The sequence below is a fragment of the Trichechus manatus genome, unplaced genomic scaffold (assembly GCF_000243295.1).
Source record: "Trichechus manatus latirostris isolate Lorelei unplaced genomic scaffold, TriManLat1.0 scaffold00111, whole genome shotgun sequence".
In the NCBI taxonomy this organism is placed as follows: domain Eukaryota; kingdom Metazoa; phylum Chordata; class Mammalia; order Sirenia; family Trichechidae; genus Trichechus; species Trichechus manatus.
Window position 1 is genome coordinate 813787 of NW_004444047.1, and position 6836 is coordinate 820622.

A 6836-nucleotide genomic window follows, 5' to 3' on the forward strand; every position below is an offset into this window, starting at 1 on the left:
CGCCGCTGTCGCCGTCGCAGGCCCCTCCTTCGCACCGCCCCCTGCGCCCCGGCCCACGAGCGCCCTGCGAGAGGAGCCGCGCCGGGCGGAGCTCTGGCCTTGGGGTGCGGGGCGGTGCCTGGGGTGCCAGAGTGCGCGGGGGGAAGGCGGGAAGGGGCGGCCGGGGCTGATCCTCTCGGGGCGTGGGGCCCCTTTGGGTGCCAGGCGCTCCGAGATGGAAGAGATGGCCTGCGGGGGCGGAGGACAAGAGGGGCGGACAGCTTCGCCGGCAGAGGACAGAGACCCGAAAGGACGCCCAGGAAGTGGGGGGCGCAGCAATGAAATTTAAAAAAAAGCCAGAGGTGGCACCCCGCCCCCTCAAGAATGGGAGAACGCGGAGGGGGGAAGACGAGGCCGGGGACTAGGCCTCTTCGTGGCCCAGTGGGCCAGCAGGTGGAAGACGTTGGGTCCCACGAGTTCTGGGGCCCCCATGCAGAAAACGGGGTCCCCTTGAAGAAGCTGAGGGAGGGGCAAAACTTTGGAAGACATGGCTGGGGGGTTGGCTCCCCGAGCCGGAGCTCGGGACCTCTCCTCAGGCACCATCCCCACTCTGGCGAGATAAAGGGGCAGAGACAGCTCCGTCCCTGACACAGTGCCGGGCACACAGTAGGCCCTCAAACATACCTGTCCCTTCTTCTGAGCAGACCCCTTACTGCAGGGGGTCCGGGGTCCAGGGGTGGGGGCGAGGGACCAGGATCATCAGGCCCTCCTGGCACCTCAGTAAGTCTGTGCAGAAAGGGAGGGGGAGGGAGATATGGACCCCCTTCAGGGCGTGAATGCTGGGGGAATCAATGCTGGTTCCAGCCCCAGGTGAGGGTGGAGTTGGCTTCACTCAGGTCCCCAGTTCTGAGAAGCTCTGTGATTCTCTCCACTGGTTTCTGGGGGACTCCAGCCAGCTCCCCCAAACAGGCTGCCTTGGGGGTCCAGAGGGGGTGGTTGTGGGGAGGGCAGGGCTGTGAGAAAGAAGAGGGGATGCCGCCTCGGGCTTCTTGCTGAGTGGGAGGGTGGTCTCCACTGGAGCTGGGCTCTCATTCCAACGAAAAGTCCAGAATGGACCCCCCCCCCGCCCCGCAGAGGCTCTGGGCCAAGTCCCCCACCTGTACCGCCTCACCCACCTCATAGCTCAGGGGTGCAGAGTCAGGGCAAGGATCAGATGAAGCACCCAGTGGCGCGGTGCCCTGCTCCTGCACCTGGTCCTTGGGTCGAGCCCGGCCGGAATCACTCTCAGTCCATTCAGAGGGCTGACACCTGGGGCGTCTCCATCACCCAGAGGGAACGCGGCCCGTTCTCCTTGCTCGCTATCACCCAGTCTCCTCACCTGCCCTGCACCATGTATCCAAACCCAGCACCTCACGCTCTCCCTGCCCTCCTCACCCCTCCAGCTCCCCCAAGGGATGCCAGCAGGCTGGCTGGGCTCACCTCCTGGCGGTCATCAAGGGCCAGGGCCACAGCCTGGCCTGGAAGGGTCTTAGCAGGGGCCTGGCCCCACCAGGCCACTGTCAGCCCTTAGGTTTCTGATTGTTCTAAGCCCCCCTCCTGGTGTCCCGCACCCTTCGTCTCTGACAGTCTGTCAGTTCTGTTGAGACGCCCACCCCATGCTGGCATCACCCTCACCCTCCTGGGTGCACAGACCCCAGGCAAAACACAGGCCCCAACTCCACCCAGCAATCACCTGCTTCCTTGGCTTCTGAGCCTGGCTGGGGGCCCCAAAGCTGGAAATCTCCAAGCTCACACCACTCACACTGCCCACCATCCCTTGCACCCCCGTGCTCTCTCCTTCCCCTCCCTCTAGGCTCCTCCTCTCCCCGACACCCCTCACCCCGGGTCCCCACTCATAACAGAGGCCTCCACACCTCCCTCTGCCACCACCCGCTCCCACTCACCCATCTCTGTCGCCCACGTCCCTGTCAGCAGTGAGGGCTGCGCCCAGGCCCTGCCCTCCCCCGCCCCGACACCTCACACGACTGTCCAGACCCCCAGCCTCTCCCTCTGCAGGACCCCCACTCATTCACTCACGACGATGGTGGGAGAGCGCTGACTGCATGCAGGCTCCATCTGGCTCAGGGAGACCAGGGACAGAGTAGATGGACTCCCTGTTCTCTGCTCTCGTGGGCTGATCTTCTGGGGCGGGGGAGTCAACGCAAGACAAGCAGTAACTCGGGGTGGGGGGTCCTGATGAGTGCTGTGAGGAGGAGAAAGCAGGGTGCAGGGACGAGACGGACGATGTATTGAAGTAACCTGTGAGGTCTCTTCCGCTTTAAACACCCGCCTGTCCCAGTGCCTCCACAGGACCCTCCAGCCCTGACATGTTGCTCTCCTCCCCTTCGCCAGCAAAGTGCCAGAGAGCACATGTCCGCTCCTGCCATCCCCACACCCAGCTAGGGCCCTGCCAGTCTGCTTCTGACCACCACCTGCCCTCCGCCACCCAGAAGAAAGCCTGGCCCCACCATGTGGATCCTGCCTCCCTGCTCCTGGAGCCTGTAGGAGCCCCCGCCAGCCTCTGCCCCATTGCCTGCTGCCCTGGCTGGGCTCTCAGCAGCACCCCCACCCCTGCCCCCACTCCATCCCATGGCCTTGGTGACACCGCCTTCTCTTCCCCTCCTCTCTGGCTGCTTCCTCACTGCTCCACGGTCCTTCCTGAGGAGCTGTTCTCAGCTTCCTGCTGTTTTCCTCTAACCTGTTCTAACTGAAGTGTAACACACTCAGTACGGATTACACCTCGACACAAAGAAAACAAAAATCCTCACAACTGGACCAGTAAGCAACATCATGGTAAACAGAAGATTGAAGTTGTCAAGGATTTCATTTTACTTGGATCCACAATCAACGCCCATGGAAGCAGCAGTCAGGAAATCAAACAGACGCATTGCATTGGGCAAATCTGCTGCAAAAGACCTCTTTAAAGTGTTGACAAGCAAAGATGTCACTTTGAGGACTAAGGTGCGCCTGCCCCAAGCCATGGTGTTTTCAATTGCCTCAAATGCACGCGAAAGCTGGACAATGAATAAGGAAGACCGAAGAAGAATTGAAGCATTTGAAGTATGGTGTTGATGAAGAATATTGAATATACCATGGACTGCCAGAAAAACGAACAAATCTGTCTCGGAAGAAGTACAGCCAGAATGCTCCTTAGAACTGAGGATGACGAGACTTCATCCCATGTACTTTGGGCATGTTATCAGGAGGGCTCAGTCCCTGGAGAAGGACATCATGCTTGGGAAGGTAGCGGGTCAGTGAAAAAAGAGGAAGATTCTCAATGAGATGGACTGACACAGTGGCTGCAACAATGGGCTCAAGCATAACAACGATTGTGAGGATGGCGCAGGACCGGGCGGTGATTCGTTCTGCGGTGCACGGGGTCGCTGTGAGTCGGATCTGAGTCGATGGCCCCTAACAACCACAACAGGCACAGAAAAGTGCACAACTTAAACGCTCCTCTGTGAGCCGTCACGGAGCAAACACGCAACTGCCCCCCAAGTCAGGAGACGGTGCTGCCAGCCTCCACGGGGCCCTCCCTGCCTATTCCTCCAGCCCGAGTCACTACCCAAAGGTGACACCACCTGGACTTCTGATGCTTATCTGGGGACTTGCTAAAAATACAGTCATAGGGTACAAATGGGTTTGTATCTGGTTTGTTTGCTCAGCAGAAGCACTCGTACTGTTGGATGTGTGTACCTGTAATTTATTCACCCTTCATTGGTACGTGATATTCCATTGTGGAGACAGATCACCACTTGCTCTGCTGCTGAGGGACAGTCAGGTGGAGGTTGCTTTGAGTGGCGCTGCTGCATCTCCGCACGCAGCTCTCCTGGGTGAGCACACTCAGCAGGGAACGGCTGCTGACGGGTATGGGTACGTCCAGCTTTAGTGACGGATGCAAACCGCTCACCAAGTGTCATGGATTGACTTGTGTATCCCCAAAATATCTGCCAACTTGGCTGGGTCATGATTCCCAGTGTTGTATGATGGTGTACCATTTTATCATCTGGTGTGATTTCCTTATATGTTGTAGACTCTATCACTATGATGTAATAAGATGGATTATTGGCAGTTATACTGATGAGGTCTACAAGATTAGATAGTGTCTTAAGCCGATCTCTTTTGAGATATAAAAGAGAGAAGTGAGCAGAGAGACATGAAACCTCATACCACCAAGAAAGCAGTGCCCGGAGTAGAGCGCGTCCTTTGGACCCGAGGTTCCTGCGCAGAGAAGCTCCCAGACCAAGGGAAGACTGATGCATCACAAGGACCTTCCTCCAGGGCCGACAGAGAGAGTAAGCCTTCCCCTGGAGCCTGAATTTGGACTTGTAGCCTACTGGACTGTGAGAGAATAAATTTCTGTTTGTTAAAGCCATCCACTTATGGTATTTCTGTTATAGCAGCGCTAGATGACTAAGACACCAAGCAAGGAGCGTAAGCTGGGGGAGACGAGAAAGGCTCTATCACCAGAGAATTTGAAGAGATCAGGGTCCTGCCAACACCCTGACATGGACTTCCGGCCTCCAGAGCTGAGACCACACTTTTCTGTTCCTTAAAGCCGCCCACGTTGTGGTACTTCGTTATGGCGGCGCCAGGAGACCAGACAGCAGGCCTTCAAGACGCGCCGTGTTTGCACACGGCGCCTCCCCGCACCGTCTTGCCTCCATCCGGCTCAGCCCACATGTCGCAATAGGGCCCCTGGGTGGCGCAGATAGTTTGAGGTTGGAGATTTTAATCCACCCAGCAGTGCCACAGAAGAAAGGTCTGGCGATCTGCTTCTGCAAAGATTACAGCCCACAAAACCTATGGAGCAGTTCTCCTCTGTGACACGTGGGCCACCGTGAGTCTGAATCGACGCGACGGCACGGGCCTGGTTTGGGGTTTTAGGATAAATGTCATGATCAATGACTGATCAATGACAACGGTAGCAGCAGCTGCTGTTTGCTGAGTGACCACAGTGGAGGTCAGGGCTGCCGTCTACACACGTCCTCCTTCCGTGCACTTCCTGTCCCTCTGAGGCCGGGTGCAATCACGAGATGTGCTTTGGGAAAAACCTGTGAGGGCGGTAGCTGGTGTCTCTCCTGAGTGGGAACTTTTCGAGCCTGTGCATGATCCTTCAGATTTTTTTTCCCCACTTAGGGCCATGGAAGCCCCGTCAGTACACAGCCTCCTCTATCTGCCAGGGCTCCTGAATGACAACAGAGGACAGGGCCCCTAGTAAGGCTTTGGGACAATGGGTTCTTAGATATGACATCAAAAGACAAGATAGACAAATAGGACTTCATCAAAATTAAAAGCCCTTGTTCATGAGAGGACTTTATCAGCAAAGTGAAGAGACAACCTACCCAGTGGGAGAATATTTCTGGGAAACATACACCAGATCAGGGTTTTGTCTTAGTCATCTAGTGCTGCTATAACAGAAATACCAGAAGTGGATGGCTTTAACAATGAGAAGTTTATTCTCTTAGAGTCCAGTAGGCTACAACTCTGAATTCAGGGTGCTGGCTCCAGGGGAAGGTTTTCTCTCTCTGTCGGCTCTGGAGGAAGGTCCTTGTCATCAGTCTTCCCTTGGTCTGGGAGCATCTCAGCACAGGAACCTCAGGTCCAAAGGACACGCTCTGCTCCCAACACTGCTTTCTTGATGGTATGAGGTTCCCATGTGTCTCTGCTCGCTTCTCTCTTTTATATCTCAAAAGAGATTGGCTTGAGACACTACCTAATCTTGTAGACCTCATCAATATAACTGCTGCTAATCCATCTTATTAGATCATAGTGATAGCATTTACAACACATACGGAAATCACATCAGATGATAAAATGGTACACAATCATACAATACTGAGAATCATGGCTTAGCCAAGTTGACAGATATTTTTGGGGGACACAATTCAATCCATGACAGGTTTATTACCCAGAATATGTAGAGTACTCCTACAACTCAACAACAAAAAAACAACCCCAATCAGACCATGGTCTTAGGGAACATCTAGCTCAATTGGCATAACACAGTTTATAAAGACAATGTTCTACATTCTACCTTGGTGAGTAGCGTCTGGGGTCTTAAAAGCCTGTGAGTGGCCGTCTAAGATACTCCACTGGTCTCGCCCCTTCGGGAGCAAGGGAGAATGAAGAGAACAGGATAAAAGGGAAAGATCAGTCCAAAGGACTAATGGACCACAACTACCACGGCCTCCACCAGACTGAGTCTAGTACAACTAGATGGTGCCCGGCTACCATCACTGACTGCTCTGACAGGGATCACAATGGAGGGTCTTGGACAGAGCGGGAGAAAAATGTAGAACAAAGTTCTGACTCATAAAAAAAGAGATCAGACTTACTGGCCTGACAGAGATGGGAGATACCTTGAGAGAATGGCCCCCGGACACCCTTTTAGCTCAGTAATGAAGTCACTCCCGAGGTTCACTCTTCAGCCGAAGATTAGACAGCCCCATAAAACAAAATGAGACTAATGGGGCACAACAGTCCAGGGATAAGGACTAGAAGGCAGGAGGGCACAGGAAAGCCAGTAATAGGGAACCCAAGGTTGAGAAGGGACAGTGCTGACCTGTCATGGGGTTGTTAACAATTGTCATAAAACAATATGTGTACTAACTGTTTAATGAGAAACTATTTGTTCTGTAAACCTTCATCTAAGTACAAAAAAAAGGCAACCCAATCAAAAAGATGCCAAGGACTTTGTCATGGATTGAATTGTGTCCCCCAAAAATATCTGCCAACTTGGCTGGGTCACAATTCCCAGTATTGTATGATTGTGTAATCTGATGTGATTTCCTTATGTGTTGTAAACTCTATCACTG